General features: G+C 41.2%; 2 pseudogenes across 2 annotated transcripts; one reads left to right on the top strand and one right to left on the bottom strand.

Annotated features, from left to right (window-relative positions):
• Positions 1 to 1,478: 1,478 nt before the first annotated feature.
• On the bottom strand, positions 1,479 to 11,125 carry LOC113012635 (interferon-inducible GTPase 5-like; annotated as a pseudogene). The gene is made up of 3 exons (XR_013903918.1): positions 10,975 to 11,125; positions 2,655 to 3,153; positions 1,479 to 2,550 (listed from the first exon to the last, which is right to left on the bottom strand). The product of XR_013903918.1 is annotated as an interferon-inducible GTPase 5-like (transcript).
• LOC113012200 (interferon-inducible GTPase 5-like) lies at positions 10,773 to 15,027 on the top strand (annotated as a pseudogene). Its single transcript, XR_013903618.1, has 3 exons — positions 10,773 to 11,312; positions 12,707 to 13,258; positions 13,802 to 15,027. The product of XR_013903618.1 is annotated as an interferon-inducible GTPase 5-like (transcript).
• The last annotated feature ends 5,965 nt before the right edge of the window (positions 15,028 to 20,992 follow it).

The raw sequence follows: 20,992 nt of genomic DNA, 5'->3' as shown, positions 1-20,992 counted from the left end.
GAGAATAAACACTTTGTTTCTACCACAAACTGGACTGCAGTGAGCCAAATAAACTTATGATATTTTAAATACACAAACCTGAATATTTTCAGATACTACCAACTGAGTTTGGAACACCTGTAGGAATTCGTAGCACCTGCTGGTATAGGTGCCTTTCCCTTTACCCATACCAGTGCCTCAGGTTCAATTCAATTAAATTCAATTCACTTTTATTTATATAGTGCCAAATTACATCAACAGTCGCCTCAAGGTGCCTTATATTGCACAGTAGATTGTTAATACAAACAGAGAAAAACCCAACAATCATATGACCCCTATGAGCAGCACTTTGGCGACAGTGGGAAGGAAAAACTCCCTTTTAACAGGAAGAAACCTCCGGCAGAACCAGGCTCAGGGAGGGGTGGGGCCATCTGCTGTGATTGGTTGGGGTGAGAGAAGGAAGACAGGATGAACAAACCGGAGCCATCAGATCTGTTTTGATTTCTTTGAGGCCAGCCACAACAGCTGTGATGAAGATAGGAAGGATCATTTTCATGTGTTATTCTTTCTCAAATATTTGGTTTACATCACATCAAAAATCAGCAGCACAATCTTTTATATTTTTCATCCATTTAACATTTTTCCCTAATAATTTCAAGCTGCAGACCTGACAATGTGTCACCAAAGTGTCTCTCTTTGCATCTGGCTAAATCTCCATAGTAATAATGTTGCATACCTGGTTGGGAGCCAGCTAACACAAAGGACGTGTGGCTGTGTTGAACTTCATAGTCACACCCTTCAGGACTCCTTGTGTCCAACAATCTCAGACCAAACTGAAAACATGATATTTAATGCAAACCTGCTCTGTGAGCGAGTTAAATAAAGCCAGGATCTCTTTCAATAATCTGGATTCACTCAACATCGACTATCAGGATAAGCTGTCACCAAAACGGCTCATCAACTGGCCAAGGTCAGATGTCATACCTGTTGAGCTCTAATCTGGAACCTAATCTGCTCCACCTTTCCCTCCAGGTGTGCTGCTCTCCATGTTGGAACCATTCCAGAGAGTGCCACACCTGGCCTGTAACTACTGATCATGTGACAGTGAAACGAGGAAGTTGGTCATGTCTGTTGTCTAGATATTGGCAGTTAATCATGCCACATCCTGCTAACAAGCCTTTCAATTCAGCCATTGTGCATTTGCAGAACTAATATTAAGCCATAAGAAATGATGGGGAAAGTTTTTTCTCAGAATACTTATTTGTACTTTTGACACTTTTATGTCCAGTTTTCCAGTAATACAGTTTTGTGTGTATGGAGGTGTGTTTTCATGGTTTTACTGCTTCTGTTCCTGAATGGTTTGTAAATTCACTCCACCACCATTGGTTGTTTAATTATTCTCACATATTTATTACCTTAATCAGTTTACTGGATTTGAAATGATCATAGTCAGTAGATGATATTAAAAATTAAATGATTAAACTGAAACGGCAGTTAAATAACCTTTAACATTAGAGTTTTATTAGAGTCTAAATTACAGTATTTTTGGACACTAACAGAAACCACAAGAAAACTTCTCACACAAGTAGCTTCACTCACTGTAGCAGGTTTTCTAATTACAGCATCGTCATTTTAAGGAGAAAGAAAGAGAAGGTAAAGGAAGGATCCACAGGGTGGAACGTGTCCACAATTCCTTTAGTTTTGATTACAATTCTGATATAGTGGGCTGGAACTAGAGGTCTTATATATAACCCTGTTGTCCTCAACCACCCATCTGTGTCTCCCTTCGGGTACTTGGGGGTTTCCAGTCCCTCTGTGGCACAGATGAGGAGGAAAGTTTGAGAGCATGAAGCTGTGAAGAATTACTCTGTTCTTGTTGCTTTGACCAGAGAAAATGAGATCTGCTGTAGACTGAACACAGGATCACATTATCATTTACTTACTAGTTCAGACCCAGAGCCTTCTCAAAAACCCTCTGAGCATCATCAGCAAGTGTGTTGAGGAAAGAATTCAGAGCTTTGTAGGTTACAGCAAAAGACAGACCGGCTGATGCTACAAGTCCGACTACTGGAATCCATCTAACACTTTCTTCTGCTGTCATAAATGCAGCTATGCATGCTAGTTGGGTCAACACCCCCGTGAGGAGCTCTGGAGTTATTTCTACTCCAGCCAGTGGTGACCTGACAACAGCGCAAAGATCAGCATGCTGCACATTTGTTCTCTCAGCAAGTTTTTCCAGTGATGACTTATCAATACTGAAATCAGTTACATAACTTTTAACAACTCTAACCATCAACCCAATATCAACAGCAACAGAAAGTCCAGGAACTGGAACAGCTGCTACAGTTCCAGACAAACCAGCCCAGTATTTTATTCTGGACTGAAAAGCTTTTTTCTTCTTGATGATGATCTCTGGGTTGATGTTGGGCACGATGAACAGCAGAGTGTCCCTCTTGTTTTTAGGAAGGTCTCTGTCTAAGGTCTGCTGTATGAGAGAGAAGTCGTAAAGGTTTGGCTCAAAGCTTGACACCAGGAAGACCTGTAGAGACTCGATGCCCTGGTCTCGAAGAACTGCGTGATAAAGAAATATAAAGAAACCATATCTTTCACAGTTAAAGTAAATAAGTCCCAACTTTGGGATAATAAAGTGTTTTCTTAACAAAACAGAAACTCACCTTGAACACAGTTTTTCCTCATTTCTCTAAGACTCCTCTCTGCACTGAAGTCTTCATTTCTTCTCTCATCACTCATAAAGTTGTCAATCTTTGAGCAAACAAAGTAGCACTTTTTTTTCATCTTCTGAATCTCCTGAGCGAGTTTCACATCATTTTCTCTGCAACCAGTGTCTGAGACGATGATAAAGAAGTCATACATCTCAAATTCAACATATTCTAGGTACTTATGAGCTGGATACTTCATGGTGCCAACACCAGGAAGATCCCATAAAGTGACATTGGGATAGCCTGGATGGAAGTATGGTATAGGTTCCTTTGAGTGTTCTACAGCACCAGTAGGAGCGGCCCCTCCATCTCCATTACGTAATCCTCTGACAGCGTTAACAAATGTCGATTTACCAGAACCAGATTCTCCTGTGATGGCAATACGTAGTGAAATATCACATGTTTCTTCTCGCTGCTGCTGCAGAAGTACCATTGTTCATCAGATCCTTTCTAACTGAAGCAGATAAAGGCTCTATGTGGACTCTTAAATAAAAGGAAAAGTTGTTATATTCACTGCACTCTCATCTCTGAATACAGACTATAAAAATCCAGCATCATCAAATAATCTTGAAAGTTTTTTCACATTGTCAGACTCAAGACAAAGAAATTATCAAACAGATCAAACATAAAACTCAGAATTTAAGCAGCTAATCTTTGATTTCTTTGGCATTAGAGTCAGTCTAAGGAGAATCAGTAAGTGTTTAAATTAGCTATGAATAAGGATTCAATAATGACTGTGCTTAGAAAATGATCTAAAAAGAACAAACAATTTTTGAGTCTTTGGCTCTGTTCTCTGATTCACCTGCTGCTTGCAAAAACTAAAGTCTTGAAAACACATACATTTCCACTTGGGTCACTCACAGAACATAAACAAGTCTTTACAGAGAGAAGTATGACTGGAGAGCTGCTGCTCGAAAGACAGAAAGGGCAAAACTAAGAAACACCAACAACGTAACACCAGCATGAAAAAGGTAAAGAACAGGTGACTGAAGAGGTTCACTGGTTGGAATTTGAGTGAATTGAACTTTATAGACAGAACTCATTTAATCAAAGGTTTACCTGCGTGCTGAGCTGTTGGAGTGATGAAAAGTTCTGCATGAAGCAGTTAGTCTGATGATAGATGAGCTGGTGGAGGGTAAATATCTCTAACCACGCCCTCTGAAAACAGCGGTGAAACTGGTTTGACCACAGAGCTGTGGTCATTTGTTTGAGCAGGGATCAGCTGATCATTGCTCAAACAAATGACCTTCTCATTTGTTTGTGTTTCTCTACACGCTGCTGAGTAAAGAAATGTTTATGTTTTTCATATTCTAGATTATGACCTGAACCAGTGATCAAACCAGGCAATGTGTCTTTGTGTGGGTCACAGCACTGACTGTAAACCAGCTGATTTAAGTATAGATCACACTTGTATTCACAGCAGAGCACAAAGTCTTTACACACTGCTCCTTCTGCAGGAGAGAACTGTAAAGGAACTTTTAAATAAGTGCACGTATCGTATAATGTTTGTATCCCATGACAATAATATTTCATTAAGGCAAAAAATATTTGGACGGATCTTTTACTGCATATGTGCTCTGATCCGTCACTCTTTCATATCTGCTCACATATATTAATGCCTCTCAGGACATTAATACGTGTGAGAGCTACACTCTCTGATGACATCAGTATTTAATAGAATATTATTCTATAACCATGAACGTCTTTTTCCATATGGCTTCTGTCCATTGATTCTTTAATTCTTCTCACAGATTTATTACTTTTATCAGCTGGATTTGAAATGATCGTAGTCATTAGATGATATGACAAATGAAATGATTCGACTGAAACAGCAGTTAAATAACCTTTAACATTAGAGTTGTAAGTCTGAGTGTTGAGAGAGCTTCAGGCTCACATTTCCATGGCTTATCTCACTGATATAATGAATGAATACGTGAGTGTTTGCTGTATCAGGCACATCTTCTCAGACACTATATTGCAGTATTATTGGACACTAACAGATACCCGAAGAAAACACAATTAGAAAATCTGTTTCAGCAGGTGAAAATAATTACAGCATCCTCATTTTAAGGACTTTGTTATTTCTGATAGAACTTCCTGATTTCCCAGCAGGCCTCTACAGTTCTGTTTGCATTTACTATTAGGATATAATGAGTTTCAGCCTTTTTGAGCTTCATTCCTGCTTTGATTTCCCTGCTTGTGTTTCTAGGACTCACAGCCACTGCCGTTTGTTAGCATTTGCCTTTTGTCTGGTTGGTTCTGCAGCACCTGCTTGTTTGTGTGGAACTAGAAGCCCCATAGGTGCTCAGCCCTGTTGTCCTCATCCACCTTTGTTGAGTCTCCCATCAGCACTTGGGTGCTTCCAGTCCATATGCGACACAGATGTTCTTCTACACTATCCCAGCCACTTGGTGGTGCCTCTCAGTGTATGCTGTCCTAGCTTGCATTTTACATCCTGTTTATTTGTCCTGGATAGTCTCCAGAGCACCTTTGCATCTTTGGTCCTGGTGCCTTGGTAGACTCCTGCCTCTGTGGATCAGAAAATCTGTGCTGTCTTTTTACTTGAGGTTAGCCACTTCTTCTATTTTCCATCCATTTTGGAGCCTGGTCTTCCATGATAGTTCCTCCTGCAGTTCCTTATCACCATCTGTCTGCAGTGGACTGAGGCATTTTAGGAGCAGTAGATCTAAGTTAAGGTTAATGAGGGAGTCAGTTAATTAGGTTAACTCATAAAATTTTATGAGTTAAAAAGGGGGAGCTGTTAAAGAATAAATATATATTCTTAGTGCTTATTTTCTGATTATATTGTTTTATGTACTTTAATAATAAAGGCCTGTATAAAGAAAGGCCAGCTTTGACTCATAAACCAAGTGCTCAGCCAGACTAATATACAGGAAGTGCAGAGCTGCAGAGGCAATATATTAAGAACAGGAAACCAGACAGAAAAAGCAGAACTACGTCACACACACACACACACACACACCCACACACACCAAGTCAGGTCAGGAGGAGTTGTGTAAAGGACCAAAATAACACCTATATGATACACATTTTGGCTTCTAATGCTAGAGATCTACAACTGGCATTTGAGCTGTGCAGGGGTCTCTCTCTTCCGGAAGATGATAGAATAAAAAGAAATATAAATGTTTTAACACACTATGAGTCGGTTTTCTCTGTTCTATCATGGGGACAAAAGAATCGGGGTTAATATTTGGTGTTTCCGCCCGGTTCTTCGTGTGACAGAAAGAACAAATGTGGCTGAAGGTTGGATCTGATATGAGGCGAACAGAAGACCGGTCTAAAGAGATTTAAAGGTAGGCACAAACCTGTTCAAAAAGCAAATTTGTGCAGATTGGCTGAATTTTAAATTATCTGCTCGCTGAGTGGATGATCTTAACTATCAAATTGGATTAAGATTAAGGAACTGACCTCACAGCCCATTGTTCCTTCAGTGGGCTGGTTTCAGTCATTATGCAAATGTACTGTTTATAAGATTGAAACCTGCAGTCAGCTGAGACTGAAGACGTCACCTGGATGATGATGAAACGTTTCTCCCACAAAACGCTACGTCCAGAATCAACTTTTGGAGATAAGTGCTTAAAGTTTTAAAAACATGTTGCATGTTATCTTGTCCCTGTCAGTGGGGCAGACCGAGTGGAGGTGGACGCAGGAGCAGACAGAGGCGAGGAGACGGAACTTGAGTCGCAAACCAAAAGCGAGCCTTTATTGTGGCTGAAACATAAATACAACTCAAACAAAGGCAAACATGGGAGAGAGCTAACTGAAAACCTACACTGGGAAAAACTGAGAAAAGTGAGCCAACAGAGACAATACAGAGGAACTATGATAACTATGAATGCATGAAAGGAGGAAACACAGATGACACAACGCTGAACACAGGAAGACTGAGGACTTAAATACACACGAGGTGATCAGGAGAAGTGGCGACACATGAGGACACAGCTGACTCAAATGAAACATAATGACAACACAGGGGAGAGTAACACTGGACACAATAATATGAGACACGGACCTTCAAAGTAAAACAGGAAGTATAACCACCACAGACTAGACACTGAACTAAACCTAAGAACAAACTATTAACCAGGAAAACACAGGATTTTTGCTTCAGCACCCCCAAAATGATTCAAAGCACCCCCAAAATGGGCTAAAATCGCCCCTGGTGAAGACAAGAAAATATGGTTGAAATATGCTGTCTCTTTATAGTCCCTGTCAGTGGCGTCGTTAGGCCTATTTTAGGGGTGCTGAAGCCTCCCTAAAATATTCTTAAGCCCCCCTAAATAATTTGGTGGGGGTTTTTTTTGGGTTTTGTTTTTTTTTTAACTTATTCGATTTTTTTTTTACAGAACTTGCAGACAAATTCAATATAAAGATGCAGGAATATGAGTTTAAAGAAATAATAATATAAACCTGTCGCTATTCACACAAATATGATCATAACTCGGTTGGTCCCTTTCGCTTTACATTGTTAAGGTAGCGTCAGTGCTTCGTTATCCAATCCGTTCCAGTTGTTCACAGGGGACATCCACATGACTGAAAATCCAGTCCTCGTTTTCACTGCTACTTTACACTCCGCTCGTATACACCTGCAGAAACACTAGCGTGCATGTGGCAAACGGCAAGAAATCATGGATATACTCAAGTTTTTCAAGAAAGTAAGTCTTCATCACTGGCTGGTAGTAACAATTAGTTAGCTCCAGCTAACAGCAGAGAATCCCATGTAAATAATGAACCAGGTGCTCCCCATTTTGTAAATAAAAACCTGGCTAGCGCACTAAGTTAAATTGTTAGCATAATTTTAATTTCTGTCACTCGTTTTAGCTCTGAAAAATCCAGCTGAGCTCATTCAGGTATGGTTATCATCAGTGGAAATAATAATAATCACTCCATCCCCATTAACCTGTAGGAGTCAGGGCAGAGGAGCACAGAGAGGCAGAGGGGAGAGACGTCTGCTGGAGAGGTGAGTCAAAGGATGGAGTCATTTGTGATGCAGACAGTCTGATTAGAATTTTATGGGACTCAATATGGATATGAAATATGAAACATTTCAGTCACGGTACAACATATAAGACCTGTTTAACTTGAGCTTTTATTTAGGAGAGTCAAGGTTAGAAAGTGGAGAGAGCAAAGAGAGAGATATATATATATAAGTCAAATTAGCCTGACTCACATATTTTTGAGGGTTCTATTTTAATATTACTTCAATTCAAGTAATTTAGTAATATTTTTCAGGGCTTTAAATTGCAACCATTTTAGTCACATGCGTGCTCAAAATATAATGTTTGTAACTTCAAAATATTTGGGAGCAACAAATTACTGTGGAGCGGGAGCAGAAGTCATGATATTAGCAATTTACATTACAATTCAGTATGTTTTAATGTATCTTGAAGGGTGAGGCAGAAGGAGTGGCTGAGGGAGAAAAAGGTCAACAGGCAAGTTCAAGTCAGAGAGAGCAAGGAGAGACAGAGGAGCTGCAGCAAATGGATCGAGAGGCAGAGGAAGATCAAGTTATTACAGAGAGAGGAGAGCAAACAGGCCAAGAGAGGGAAAATGATGAAGCAGCTGCAGCAACTCATTCTACTACAGGGTTTGATTTAGGTGACAAAGACACAGGGCCCAGACAGGTGAAGCTGAAGAGCTATCCACATGATACGTTTGGTACACAGAAGCGAGCATTTAACCACAGCTGGTTTGAAAAGCACAACTGGTTAGAATATTCAGTCAACCAGAGTGCAGCTTTCTGCTTCCCATGTAGAGTGTTTGGCAAAAACATCAAACATGATAGTTTGGTCAGTAACGGTTGCAAGAACTGGAAGAAAGCTTTAGTCATCTTTGGCAAGCATGAGATGGCACAAACACATAAGGACAGTGTTGTTACATGGAAAAGCTACCAGGGAACTAGCAAACAGGGAAACGTTGCACAGATGATAGCAACTGCAAATGTGAGTGAGATAGTCGAAAGAAGAGAGTATCTCAGACGAATTGTTGCAGTCACCTCTATGTTAGGGAGACAGGGACTCCCTTTTCGTGGCCATGATGAAGGTGAAGACAGCCCAAACAGAGGGAATTTTCTTGCATGCATGGAGCTTTTGAAGGAGTTTGATCCTTTTCTTCAAAAACATAATCCCCCATCAAATGCACAGTATATCTCACCAACATCCCAGAATGACATGATTGACTGTTGTGCCCAGGAAGTTACTAGTGTCATTGTATCTGAAATGACAAAGTCTAAAGTCTATTCCATCATGGTGGATGAGGCAAGGGATAAAAAGGCAGAGCAGTTAGCTGTTTGTGTCAGGTACGTGTCAGAGGGGGCAGTGAAGGAGCGTTTCCTTGCACTTGCAGAGATAAAATCATTTGATGCCCAATCCATTGCAAATGAGATTCAGCAGCAGATCCAAAACTATGGTCTTGCAGAGCTTAAGTGTGTAGCACAAACATATGATGGTGCAGCCGTTATGAGTGGCTCCACTGGAGGTGTACAAGCACATTTTAGAAGGCTCCATCCTGAGGCTATCTATGTGCATTGTTATGCTCATCAACTCAACCTGGTTTTGTGCAATACTTGCAAGGCTGTCCCAGAGGCTGTGGAGCTTTTCAGCTTGTTGGAGTGTGTGTATTCTTTCTTCAGCACCTCCCTAGTCAATCATCATAAATTCATGGAGACTCAGGCAAAGCTTGGATTGACAAAAACTGAGCTTGTGCAACTTTCAAACACTCGCTGGGCATGTCAGTTGCGATCAATCAGTGCAGTTCTTGAGACATTGCCTGCCATTTTGGAGTGCCTATCTGCAATTGGATCCCCCATAGCTGTTGGTCTCAGAGCAAAGCTCTACAAGTTCTCAGCAGTCTATGCACTACTGATGTTTCAGTCGATTCTGTCTGTAACCGAAGGACTCCACAAATTCCTGCAGAAAGAGACTTTAGACCTGGCAGAAGCTTTTATCTGCAAACAAGCTGTGTGTGACACACTTAAGGGCAAACACTCAGATGCATTTGCTACAGAGCTGTATGAGAAAACCAAGGCCCTGTGTAACACCCACAGTATCCCTGAACCAGGTGCCAAGACAAGGCACAAACAGAGGAAAATGGAGGATTTTGTCCTGGAGGCAACTGTGGGTTCACGCACTGAATTGAACAACTCAGACACATTGAAAAGAGAGTTACTTTTCCCTTGTGTGGATCGGATGGTTGGCGAGCTTGATCAAAGATTTTGCAGTGTAGATGCAGGGCTGCTAAAAGGCGTCCAGGCATGCAGTCCTAAATCTGAGAACTTCTTGAGTGAACCACACTTGAATGAACTTGCAAAGCACTACAGACTTGACCTGAAAAAAGAGGAGGTTCTGGTGGCCAGAAACTTTCTTACCCGGAAAACAGAGGCTGGATGTCCACCCAAAAATATGTTGTCTGTGTACAACCTCCTTGATTCAGACATGTTTCCCTCTCTGAAGGCAACCATCCAAGTTGCCCTAACAGTGCCTGTCAGCAGCTGCTCGTGCGAACGGTCCTTTAGTGCACTGCGTCGGCTGCACTCCTGGCTGCGTCAAACAATGGGTCAGAAAAGACTTCACAGTCTTGCAGTCATGTCTATTGAAAAAGACAGGATTCAGCATCTGAGTCACAACAGAGTGATTGACCGATTTGCCACTCTTAAAAACAGACGTCATTCTTTGATGCTTCCACCCACCAAGTAACTGGTGATTGCAGCCAGAAAAATGTACTTTTTTATTTTCAGTTTTTTTCTTGTTATTGATGCAGCAAACACATTTCCTCTGTTTTTTTGTTGTACTGTATTATAAAGCAGACTGAAATAAAACAATAGATCTATTGGTGGCCTAGGATGTTTAATCTGTCCAAAAAAGTAGGAAAACAATTTCTCAGTCTTTGTTTTCTGTTTGTGAAATTTTGTGCTCATTCACTACGTTCGTTCATGTCGTGTGCATCTCTTGGGGGCTAAGCCCCCCCTGTCCTTAAAACCTAGTGACGCCCCTGGTCCCTGTCATGACTCTCTCAGCAGCATTTTTGATCCATTAATATTAAACAATTATTGATGCAGCGGATTGAGATGAAACTTGGCACAGAGGTACAGTAGGTGTCCAGGAGGAGGATTGTGTTGAAAGTTGGACATCAACTACCAAGACTGATTTTTAATGAATTTTTGAATATGCAACCAGACTTTCCCGATGGCTGTATTGGGCTGTCCCAAAGCGTTGTACGCGAGGGCGTGCATGTGTGAGTGCGCGCGCGCGTGTACTTGTGCGCGGGTCTATGCTTTTGATCGGGAAATAAGGAGAAAAGGCGCTGCCGTAAAGGGCGGTGTGGAAGCGCAAAAAACTTAATGCGGCTGAAAAGAGGCGGCTGGCTTGACTGCGGTCCTGCTTGAGAGGAGGCGTTTCCACAGGCATGCTTCCGGGAGCAAAGAAGTGAGTTTACAGGAGATAAACAGTCCTATCGTGTTACTATCGATCCGATACCAATACCAGCGTTGGCACTGGTACGATCGACGTTTGGATGACTCCGCCCACCACGAATACAAGGCTGCACTACTGCTGCATTCTGCACTCATCATCGCTCCACCATCGTCACACGCAGGTAGACCTCCACCACTGTATCAAACTTTCTGTCTGCAAAATTAAATTCACTCAAATTTCAGCCTGTGGTGTTTTTTTTCACCTTTCCTTAATCTGAACACATCGGTGCTACAGTTTTTGTTGGGTTTCTTTGTTTTGGTTTTTGAGTTTGTGAGCTGTGAATCTCTGCAGTCATACTCGACTCTACATGGACGACTTCCGCGATCGGTCAAAGAAAACACCTGCACACCTGTTACGGATCTAGATGCACCTGAAGGATGAATATGAAGCTTTTCACACAACAATGAGAGTGACGCTAACCATGGGGCTCTTATTACTGTAGCAAAATCTTGCGCGTTTGTAGTAATGTTTATAAATGTGTAGAGAAACACAAGTAATAAGCACTAACTGATTGTCCTTGGACTGACCCTGCACACATAGGATTTCCAACTGTTAAATTATTAAATAAGGGACACACTGGCATACCAGAAGCACAATGCACAACCAGCTCAGCATAGTGTAAATATGCACTGTGACATTGCAGGTAACGGTCAATATGTGACAATTGGTCACATATATGACGAACCAGTTTTGCTCATTTTACAGGATGTCCCGGTTAAAACGGGACAGTTGGAAACCCTAGTGTCATATCAAACATTGTTTCTTTTGAAATAACTTGAAACTATTTATTAATCAAGTGAAAATCTTCAGATTTCTGGTCAGCTCCCTGGGGGGGGGGTCACAGTACGCATAAAGTACCTTTCCATCACATCAGGAGGCTCACCTGTATGGAGGGCCAGGAGTGGTGTATTAAATTAAATAGTTAATTAAATGTGTCAGTAATTAATTAAAATGTGAAAAAATAAATAATTAAATGTTTCAATAATTAATCATTATAAAATTAAATGTATATAATTAAATTCATTAAATAACATTGGAAATAAATAATTTAAATGTTTTAAATGACATGAATGAGCATTTAATTCATTAAATAAATTTAAATAATGAATTAATTCCAAATTTAATATGTTAATGAAACATAAAGGCGTATTTAATTAATTTTGTCACTCCTTGCAATCCATACACACTGGGGTAACCACATGTATCAGGTCAAACGCACAGATTCATGGTCCCATGCTCTCTGGTCTCCATTTAAATATAAAGTCTGAGTTAGGACTGAGTTTCTGCTCCACTGATCAGTTTCTGGAAGAAATCAAAGATCAGCTGTTTAAATTCAGAGTGTCATGTTTGATTTGTTTCATACTTTCTTTGCCTGTGAGTCTGAAAATGTGACAGAGCAGCTGGAAACAAAGACGAAGAAATTTTCAAGATTATATGGTGATGAAGGATTTATGATATCATCTGTATTCAGAGATAAGAGTGCAGTGATTCTAACTGCTTTTTCTTTTATTTAAGGGTCCACATGGGGGCTGTACTTGCTTCAGTTAAACATGATCTGACCAATGACACTGCTGCAGCAGTAGAAACGATTCAAAGATATTCAAAAGAACCAAATAATATTCCACTAAAAATCGCCATCACAGGAGAATCTAAATCTGGTAAATCCACCTTTGTTAGTGCCTTAAGAGGCATAAAGAGCATTGGTGATGAAGATGAGGGCGCTGCACCCACTGGTGTTGTGGAAACCACCTCAGAGGTCACAGAGTACCTCCATCCAAACTATCCCAATGTTACTTTATGGGATCTTCCTGGAATCGGCACCACCAAGTTTCCAGCTAAGAAGTACCTGGAGCTTGTTGGATTTGAGAACTTTGACGTCTTCATCATCGTCTCAGCTGATCGCTTCAGAGAAAATGACGTGAAACTTGCAAAGGAGATTCAGAAGATGAAGAAAAAAATTCTACTTTGTTCGCTCAAAGATCGACAACAACATACGTGATGAGGAAAGAAAGAGAGACTTCAGTAAAGAGGGGACTCTTAGAAAAATCAGAGACGACTCTGTTCAAGGTGAGTTTCTTATCTAATCATTTTTACCAAAGTAATATCACTTTGTGAATTTACTATTTAAAAATATTCAGAACTTAGTTTGATTTTTTTCCCCCTCATGTTAGCATGTATTTTCTGTAAAACAGGACTCAGATGTAGACATCAAGTCTTCACATGTTTTCCTGGTGTGCAGCTTTGAGCCTCACTATTATGAATTCTCTAAATTAGTGGGTCAGCGACCCTCTTAGGGACATTCCCAATAAGGCATAACAATCTGGGACTCTCCATCAATTTGCCCTGAAAAGGCTTCTCAGATGAAACATCTTCAAGAAACCTAAAGAAGTCCATACCCTTTTCTTACCAAGCTCCTTAGAGTACCATGACCTGGATGACTGAGAGCCTTCACAGAACTCTGTCTTACCTTGTATTTGTTTAAATAATTTTTTTTTTTCATTCTCTCTTCTTTATACCTCAGTGCAAACAAGTGTGAACATCATTCTTTGTTTATTAAGTTAGTAAAGTTAAACTCTGAGCCTTTTTCGTTTTTTATCTTTTATAACACAGGTCTTCAGAAAGAAGGTTTTGAGTCTCCACAGGTCTTCCTGGTGTCCAGCTTTGAGCCTCACATTTATGAATTCTCTGAATTACAACAGACCTTAGAGAGAGAACTTCCTGCACACCAGAGTGATGCTCTGCTGCGTGCCATGTCCAACATCAACCAGGAGATCATCAACAAGAAGAAAGAAGCTTTTCAGTCCAGAATAAAATACTACTCTACTCTGTCTGCAGCTGGAGCAGCTGTTCCAGTTCCTGAGCTGTCTGTTAATGTTGATTACAGCATGATGCTTTCAGTTGTCACAGATTATGTAACTGGGTTTGGTCTTGATAAGCAGTCTCTGAAGAAACTTGCTGCCAGCTCAGGTGTGTCATATGATGATTTGTGTGCTGTCATCAAGTCAGAACTGGCTAAAATACCTGCAGAGTTCTTCATGAAAACGTTTATCTCAGTTCAAGGTAAAGCTGGGAAAGTATCCAGAAATTCTTTCCTATTTGTAACTGCAGCATCAATGAGCCTCTCTTTTACAACAACCTACTTCACTCTGAGTTATTTCCTTAACCAGCTTGCTGATGATGCTCAGAGGGTGTTTAACAGAGCTCTGGGTGTGAACATATCAGTGTGATTACTATAAAGTAAAGTAGCTACTAGTTACATTTTAAGCTGCAGTGTGCAAACAAGCTTTGATATTTTTTTTAAACAATTACAGAATCATTCACTGATTTCAATTTGACTGATTTCAGTGAACAGCATCCTGGTACAGCTGATCTGTGTATCAGATGCCTCAGCAAGACTCATTTCCTCTCATCAGAGCAGAAACAACATAGTAACTGTTTTCCCCTCATCACATTAATACAGAAACAAGTGTGATCTTATTTTTCATAAACTGTGTACTGTGGAGAAGAGCTACTGGATTGATGCTATGATGCTTTTTAATTATTTGGTTAATTTTTAATGTCAACATTTTGTGCAAATCAGATCAAATAATGAAACTGGTTTTGCTATATTATATCACCATGCCGTATCTTCCACCATAATAAATACTGAGTTATGCAGAATGTATGATGTCATGTGATAAGCAGAGAAACTGCTCTGTGGTGTTTGTGTTGACTGTATATTGTGTTCACTGCCCTCCAGTGGTCGCAGTGAGGAGCTACAACAATAATAATACAGTTATGAACTCTGTTTATCACCATCATTCTCTTATTATTAATAAAGTGCAGCATTAGCATTATTTATGACCCTTAAAAAACAGATTCCAATGTACTAAACAACACATTATAACACCGGGTGAGTTATTCTAGTCTCTGTATATGTGTAGTAGACAAAATATTAGAAACACTGGTGAGCACCTAAACACTGAGCTTCATCATGATTGGGTTAAAAGTAAAACACAAAAGTCCCCACACCAATTTCTTAATTTGTCAGAATGCATGTGGATAATACAAATCTATAACAACTGAAAACTAAACTGAATGACTTTAAGAGCTTGTTCAGAAAATGATTTAAGTCATTTTTCACTGTTAAAAATTTGTCACCCTGCAGAGCCAGCACCCATATACAGGAACCAATGTGGGTGAGAGGACTCGCCCAGCTCAAACTGCTGCAAGGCCATCCAGGTGTCTTTCCTGCCTCTGATATGGAAATGGTGGTCCTGAGAGCAGGTGCAGTTTATGTCTGCCACACCTGTTCCCTTCTAGATAATTTACCAGTTTAGCTGTTAATTACAGGGTTCATTTTAGTGGCCTGGACAGTCGGCCCCAAGAGGCTTATATTTTAAAATGCTGGAGTAACATCTAAGAGCTATTTACACTACAACTAATACTATTAAGTTAAAAACTGAATGTTCACAATTTAGACCTTAATAGCAGGATATGTTATTAAAGCAGTTTAGCAAACCAGAATAAAAAATAATAATAAAGCAAAATGATTATAATAAACTTGAGTTATACTTAACTAACCTACTCTGAGCTAATGCTGATTTTATTCACATCGTTGGAGAGAAAAGGCACACTAGATCTGAAACTGTCAACAGTGAAACTCTTAGAGCCATTCTTCAGTGTTTTTTTATTTAACCAGGAAGATCCCATTGATCCCCTTTTTCAAGGGATATCTGGTCAAGTTAGGCAGCAGCACGGTTACAAAAATTATACAATTAAACACAGGCAGCAACAGAACACATGCAAAATAAAAAAAAAATTCAATTAAAATGACAATCTATTTGAAACTGTCACGGTTTGCGATGCAAGCCGTGTGGGAATTATTGAAGGACCCAAGATGCAGACACTTCTGGTGTGAGTGAGCTTTATTGAGGAGAATGACATACAACAAAAGGCGAGGGTGGCGAGAACAGAACTGACAAAACCTAAACAGGGAAATCTAAGCATAAAACATATCTGAAACCTTAAGATACGAACGGAGATGCAGGGGAACCACACAGACGAAACAACAACGAACAGTAGAAAATAGAGGGCTTAAATACACACAGGGCAATCAGGGACTGGGAGACAGGAGGGAGACACAGCTGGGGGAAATCAGAGCTGACGATACTGAGGGAAGTAAAACAGAATACAATAACCTGAGACACTGACCTTCAAAATAAAACAGGGACTGACACATGCAAAGACACAGACTGAGAAACTCAGACTTTACACAGAGGAACACATATGCAGGAATGACTAAACACCAAACTGAGGAAGTGTCACGGTCCTGGGTCTTATGACCCAGTGTTTTGAGTTTCAGTTCTTTTGATGTTCATAGTGTATGTTTAAGCTTATCAGGTTTCCTAAGTTTATTTGTTATCAAGTTTGTATTATTATGCCTAAGTGTTTCTAGTTATTATTTTCCCCTCGTGTTTCCAACCATGTTAAATCTCCCCTGCTCTTCATGCGTTTCATGTCTGTGTCTTACGTTGTCAAGTTCGGGTTGTCATGTCTATGTCTCATTATGTTTCCTGTTTTATTGTGAAGAGGTCTGGTGTTCTGTGTTCATCATGTTCAGTTTTACTCTCCCACTGTGACGTCATTATGTTCATGTGTGCCAGCTGTTTCCTCATGTGTCTCCACTTCCCCTAATCACCTCCTGTGGATTTAAGTCCTCTGTTTTCAGTGTGTGATTGTCAGGTCGTCTGTTGTTCACGCCATGTTCTCAGGTTTCATGTCCAGGTTTTTCCATGTTGTTTGTTTAGTTCTCCCAGTTTAGGTTAATGTTAGTTTTATTTCTGTTTGCCTTGCCCTTTATTTTGTACCTTTTCTGCCAGCCTCATTAAACGGCTCGCTTTTTGTTGATACTCAAGTTTTGATCCAAGTTCCTTGGTGTCTGCATTTTGGGTCCACTCTTCACAATACATACAGTCTGTCTCGCCAGACTGTGACAGGAAGAACAGAACCAAAAACCACAACCAACATCACAATAATAGAAAACACAAAACACTGGGTCAAAAGACAGTTGCATGTTATGGACTTGGCCTAGTTTTGAATTAAAATCACTTAATGAAATGAATTCAGTCATTTTCCAGTTGTTCTGCAGTTCTCTCCAAGCCAAGGGTACAGTGGGGCAAAAAAGTATTTAGTCAGCCACCGATTGTGCAAGTTCCCCCACTTAAAATGATGACAGAGGTCAGTAATTTGCACCAGAGGTACACGTCAACTGTGAGAGACAGAATGTGAAAAAAAAAATCCATGAATTCACATGGTAGGATTTGTAAAGAATTTATTCGTAAATCAGGGTGGAAAATAAGTATTTGGTCACCTCAAACATGGAAAATCTCTGGCTCTCACAGACCTGTAACGTCTTCTGTAAGACGCTTTTCTGTCCCCCACTCGTTACCTGTATGAATGGCACCTGTTTGAACTCATCATCTGTATAAAAGACACCTGTCCACAGCCTCAAACAGTCAGACTCCAAACTCCGCCATGGCCGAGACCAAAGAGCTCTCGAAGGATACCAGGAAAAGTATTGTAGACCTGCACCAGACTGGGAAGAGTGAATCTACAATAGGCAAGCAGCTTGGTGTGAAAAAATCAACTGTGGGAGCAATCATCAGAAAATGGAAGACATACAAGACCACTGATAATCTCCCTCGATCTGGGGCTCCACGCAAGATCTCATCCCGTGGGGTCAAAATGATCATGAGAACGGTGAGCAAAGATCCCAGAACCACACGGGGGGACCTGGTGAATGACCTGCAGAGAGCTGGGACCAAAGTAACAAAGGTCACCATCAGTAACACACTAAAACAGCAGGGAATCAAATCCCGCAGTGCCAGACGTGTTCCGCTGCTGAAGCCAGTGCATGTCCAGGCCCGTCTGAAGTTTGCCAGAGAGCACATGGATGATACAGCAGAGGATTGGGAGAATGTCATGTGGTCAGATGAAACCAAAGTAGAACTTTTTGGTATAAACTCAACTCGTCGTGTTTGGAGGACGAAGAATACTGAGTTGCATCCCAAGAACACCATACCTACTGTGAAGCATGGGGGTGGGAACATCATGCTATGGGGCTGTTTTTCTGCCAAGGGGACAGGACGACTGATCCGTGTTAAGGACAGAATGAATGGGGCCATGTATCGTGAGATTTTGAGCCAAAACCTCCTTCCATCAGTGAGAACTTTGAAGATGAAACGAGGCTGGGTCTTCCAACATGACAATGATCCAAAACACACCGCCCGGGCAACAAAGGAGTGGCTCCGTAAGAAGCATTTGAAAGTCCTGGAGTGGCCTAGCCAGTCTCCAGACCTCAACCCCATAGAAAATCTGTGGCGGGAGTTGAAAGTCCGTGTTGCTCGGCAACAGCCCCAAAACATCACTGCTCTCGAGAAGATCTGCATGGAGGAATGGGCCAAAATACCAGCTACTGTGTGTGCAAACCTGGTAAAGACCTATAGTAAACGTTTGACCTCTGTTATTGCCAACAAAGGTTATGTTACAAAGTATTGAGTTGTATTTTTGTTATTGACCAAATACTTATTTTCCACCCTGATTTACGAATAAATTCTTTACAAATCCTACCATGTGGATTCATGGATTTTTTTTTTCACATTCTGTCTCTCACAGTTGAAGTGTACCTCTGGTGCAAATTACTGACCTCTGTCATCATTTTAGGTGGGGGAACTTGCACAATCGGTGGCTGACTAAATACTTTTTTGCCCCACTGTACTAAACCTGTAATGCTGCACATGTTTCATGCTGTACATGCTCATACCTTTTTTTTTACCATCACATGTAAAAATGTTGTAGCAACAACTTCTTTGTATTAAAAGAAAAACAGAACTTATTTTGAAAATAAAATCTCAGTTTTAACTTCAGTTTCTTCATGAGTTTCTTTACATGTGGTTTGAAGGTGAGCGAGTCATCAATCAAGATACTCAGATATTTATATGTGTAAACCAATGATTCTACGATTATTACCCTCAAGAGGGGTTACTGAAGGAATGTGTGTTCATCTCGCAGGAGACAACAGAGAAGAAACCTGAAACTCTTTGTCATGGTCCTGAGGCTGAGGACTCAGTGTTTTGTGTTTCTTTATGCTTTTGTTCATTCCGAGTGTGTATTTTGTTGTGATTTTGCCATTTGTTAGGTTTCTGTTCTTTGCCTGCCTGCTCCCACTTCTCTGTGTTCCCTCTGTCTGTCCATGGTGTTATTGAGTCTGCCTGTCAAGTTCAGTGTCCTGTCTGGTTCTCTGTGTCTGTTAGTTTCCTGTTTTATTCTGAAAGTTAATGTCTTATATCAGTGTGTTCAGTTTTACCTCTCCCCTGTTTCGTTAGCCTAATTGCTCCCAGCTGTGTCTCCCCTCTGTGCTCTGTTCAGGTCCCTGCGTTTTTGTTGCAAAACAGTCTGTGTGTTTCCGGTTTTACTTTGTAGGTCTGCTTCTCATCATGTCCATTAGTGTCAGCTGTGTCCACCCCTGCATGTCATCTCCTCATTACCTAGCGTGTATTTATAGTGTGTGTTGGCTTCTGTTCATCGTTGGATCGTCTGTGTTTCTCGGTGTATCGACGTCTCTCTGCATTCTCAGCTCTTGGTTCATGCTTAGGTTTGTCATTTAGTTTTTCCAGTCTAGGTTTTTTTCAGTCATTTGTCTTTTCTCACTGCCTGTTCGGTCGCTCCTCTTCTGTAAATAAATCATCGCTCTCATCACAAGTCCATTGCCTGCATTTTGGGTCCTTTTTCTCCTACACCACACGGCTCACCCCGCCAGCCGTGACAGTACGATCCGACCACTATGGACCCAGCAGCAGTCAACCCGCCCAAGGAGCGGGTTGACTCCTCGGGCGAGGACATTATTTACTCGGTAGACAAATTAATTAACTTATGGCTGGAGCATGAGGGGAGAGAATTCCGCCAAGGCATAGCTGTTCGGCTACAGCGCTTAGTTTCTGGTCTCCCCTGGTTGCTCAGCTCACTTCACCCGCTCACACAGAATTTTGTTCTGAACGAGCTTCATCTTCTCCCCCTTGCTACCACCCACCCTGCAACTCATGCTTCACTTCCTGACCCGACGGAGAGTGTTCTGCCCGGCCCGTCGGTCCAGCCTTCGAATAGGAAACGGCACTCACGCCGTCGACGCCCCTCGCCACAGTCGGACCCCGGGACATCAGAGCGGCCGACTGTGGTGAGTAAAAAGGATAACAGCTCCGATTTGAACTTTGAGACTTTTTCTTCTGGGGTTGTTCGGGGTGTGTCAGTGGGAGCTAATTCGCAAAGCTTACCTACCTTTGTGGTAACCGATCTCTCCCAGGTTGGCATTTTTAAGACTTCAGCGAAAGCAAAGGGCTGTTGTTCTTCTGTTTCTTCTGAACCTGTTAAACCCATGTCAGCTAACCCAGGGTCTGCTAAAACTGTGGCATATATCCCAGAGACAATTAACACCAGCTCTGATAATACCAGGACTGTTTATTCTTTTGAACTGCAGCCTCAAGCTCAGTTAGCCGCCCGGCCTCAAGCTCAGTTAGCCGCCCGGCCTCAAGCTCAGTCTCCAATTCCACCACCGTCGTCATCCCAACCATTGTTTCAGTCACCCTCAGTTCAGCCTCCTGTTCAGCAGCCACTAGCTCTGCATCCCGTGTCACTTGCTACTCCGGTACAACAAGCTCAGTCAAATCGATCTGTAAGGAACTGTGTTTCATCCATTTTTTCTAAGCAGAGAGACAAACCTAATGATAAATTAAATGATAAACTCTTTTCTTGCTGCGTCACGAC

This window comes from Astatotilapia calliptera, chromosome 19, assembly GCF_964374335.1.
Source record: "Astatotilapia calliptera chromosome 19, fAstCal68.1, whole genome shotgun sequence".
Classification (NCBI taxonomy): domain Eukaryota; kingdom Metazoa; phylum Chordata; class Actinopteri; order Cichliformes; family Cichlidae; genus Astatotilapia; species Astatotilapia calliptera.
Note: the sequence above shows the minus strand (reverse complement) of the source record. Positions and strands in the feature narration are given on the sequence as shown.